Source organism: Haplochromis burtoni, unplaced genomic scaffold (assembly GCF_018398535.1).
Source record: "Haplochromis burtoni strain Fernald_Lab_line unplaced genomic scaffold, NCSU_Asbu1 Contig_261, whole genome shotgun sequence".
Taxonomy (NCBI): Eukaryota; Metazoa; Chordata; class Actinopteri; order Cichliformes; family Cichlidae; genus Haplochromis; species Haplochromis burtoni.
This window is the reverse complement of record NW_024582622.1, coordinates 653,821-657,006: the sequence shown is the minus strand read 5'-3', so window position 1 is coordinate 657,006 and position 3,186 is coordinate 653,821.

The following is a 3,186-nucleotide window of genomic DNA, read 5'->3' as shown; positions in this document are numbered from 1 at the left end:
ATAGTCACCTGCACACACAGATATCCCCCTAAAATAGCTAAAACTAAAAACAAACTAGAAACTACTTCCAAAAACATTCAGCTTTGATATTAATGGGTTTTTTGGGTTCATTGAGAACATGGTTGTTGTTCAATAATAAAATTATTCCTCAAAAATACAACTTGCCTAATAATTCTCCACTCCCTGTATTTTAATGTCATAGATGAACTTACCTCGAAGAAAAAAACTGTGAAAAACTCTAAACTTGTAGAAATTTTTGGGGGGCTGATTATTTCTTTGTTGTAAAAATACTTCTTGGAAATAAATCTTATACTGTTGGAAAGCCTGTTTATTTCCTCTTACATGATGAAACATTGCAAGGAAAATGAATTTGGGGCTAAGTATAAGAGTATGTGGTTTGCATCCATGAAAAACTTGCCAAACAACTTCCTCTGCTACTGACTACTTGTTTGGTGTCTCTCACTCTTTCCTAGCATCTTCCCAGCACGGGGTCTGCTGCGTGGCTCTGTCTTCTCCATTTGGATCGGTCTTGAGTCTCCTCTGGGGTGAGAGCCACTGCACTCATGTCTTCGGTCTTTGTATCCATCCACCGCTTTTACAGTTTTCCTTGCGGTCAGCGGCCTCCAGGGTCGAGTCGGAGGGCTGTTCTTGACACCAAATTCTCCTTACTGCACATGACGTGTCCATGCGACCATAGGCACGCTTCCCTTATCTTCCTTTCCATCAGGACAACTCCGAGTCGTTTTCGAATGCCTTCATTAGTCACACGATCCACGCGGATTAAGCCCATCATCCACCTGAGCATCTTCATCTCCATAGCATTGACGATCTGCGAGTGTTTCCTGGTGGCTGATGAAGCTAGCCTCCTAACGCAGGCTGTTTAAGCTAAACAAGCTGCTGTTTCACATAATAAACCCTGTCAACCACTGTCAGAAGAAAATTGTACATAGCATGATCAGCTACATGAAATGTGTTTTTTATTGATCACTAAGCAATCCACATGTCTACGTGACCTTTTACATGAACTCTTGTGTGATAAACTTTTTTAGCATTTAACAGCTTCCACTTTTCTAAGAACATACAGACTTAGAAAAGGGGAACCTCAGCTCTAAGTTCTTGGAATAACTTTGTTACCTTTGTACACACACAAGCTTGTATAAATAAAGAACGCAGACAGTGACAGAGCGCGAGTCCGTGAGTGCCTCCTGCGAGGACGAGCGCTCTGTGGCCGCCCTCGCAAGTAAAGACAACTCCAGTGTTTGTGTTTTCTAACTCGGGTGTCTCAGCTGAAGAACTGTGGGGCGATTCTTAGAAATCCCCTGTCAACCACAGTACTGCCTTCTGATTTAACAGTTAAAGCAGTAGAGATGAGCTGTGTTTTCATGTGCTTGGAACTCTAGCTTCATTAACCAGGCTAGCTGTTAGCTTATAGCTCACGCTAGCTAACCAGCGAGCAAAAGGGCAGCCGAAGCTGCGGACACAACACCCACAAACTTATCTCACCACAATGTAGTGCCGAAAAAATTATGTAATTCTAGTTTAAGCAAACTCAGGGCATGAGGAAAACCGCCTCCATATCCCCACAGTCATGTGACGGAGCTCTCCACATGTTAGAGGTGGACAAGGCCAAGGTCCAATCCTCCTCCCCAGTGTCCTAAAACTATTAAACATGTCCTCACCGCAACACGCCAGAATAAAATTATTAGTTAATTAGCAAATACTTTACTGCATGCTGAGGTGGCAATTCAGCCATTTAATTTATGTGTGTTGAACTAAGGACACATCAAAAAGTTGCTCGACACAACATTAGCCAGACATCTACCTAACCACAGCTAAAAAGAAATTTAGAGTAAACTTACCGGGGCACATTTCCTCAGGTTAGACGAAATGAGTTTTTTCACGTTGAAATGTCAGTTTGTTTTGGCTCTTCCCACTTTGCCTGCCATAGTGTATAACTGGTCATGTGACTGCATAGCTACATCTGACTGGTGAAAGAGTTACAAGAAACTCCACTGGCGGCATGATCTATTATTTGGCTTTCACAAGAAAACAATCACACAGCGATAAAAAGAAACACAAAGAATGGCAAGAAGCTGTTGTATTATTAAGTGCAACAGCCGGTCGCATGACAGCAACGGGAAGCCGACGGGTAAAGAGATCGAATTTTTTTTTCTTTTTTTTTTGCCTGTCCCGTTTGGTTCTTTTGCATCAGAATTATTGTCTAAAGGCAAAGAAAGATGCCCAACGGATTTACTTTACCAAATTGACCATCCCAGCCTTGCCGTATGGTCTATTTGATTCACCTTTTATTGTTTATTTTATTTTCACTTTGCTAAATACGGAACAGACTTGACTGGGGAAAAGAAAGGGGAGAAAGAAAGAGAGAAAGAAAAACAGCGGGGAAGAGGGACGGGGATAAAGGGCAAAAAACAAAAAACAACAAAATAAGCAGACAAAAAATACATATATCAATCACCTGGATCACCTGTTGAGAAAGAAAAAAGAGAAAACAAGCAGAAAAAAAGAGCAATATAATAAACAACATCACGATGATATATGGGAATATAACAGTAAATGCTAAATATTAAACATTATTGTGCAGCACGTAAGATCGACAGCGCACAGTGTGCTTTGAGGTAGGAGCCAAAAAGGGTGTAGTTTGTGTGTGTGAGCACCCGTGTGTAAAGTAAGTAAGTAAAATTTTATTTATATAGCACCTTTCAAGATAAAAATCACAAAGTGCTTCACAGAAGCTAAAACCTAAAAATAAAAATCAACCAAAAGCAAGTTTAAAAAGATGAGTTTTTAGCTGTTTTTTAAAAGCGACCACGGAGTCCACAGATCTCAGGCTCAAAGGGAGAGAGTTCCACAATCTGGGGGCCACAGTCACAAAAGCTTTGTCGCCTTTTGTTTTCAGCCTTGTGTTTTGGACAACCAGCAAGCCCTGGTCACATGACCTCAGGGACCTGCTGGGAATGTATGGATGTAAAAGTTCACTTATATATGTTGGTGCTTGTCCATGCAGAGCCCTGAAAGTCAAGGTCAAAACCTTAAAGCGGATTCTGAATTTAACGGGGAGTAATGATGGTAAATTTGATTCTTTTTACTGAATGAGTTTTAATGAGTCACTCACCAAAATGAATCGGATTTTTGGATCATTTGATTTACTGAGTCAGTTGACCAGAG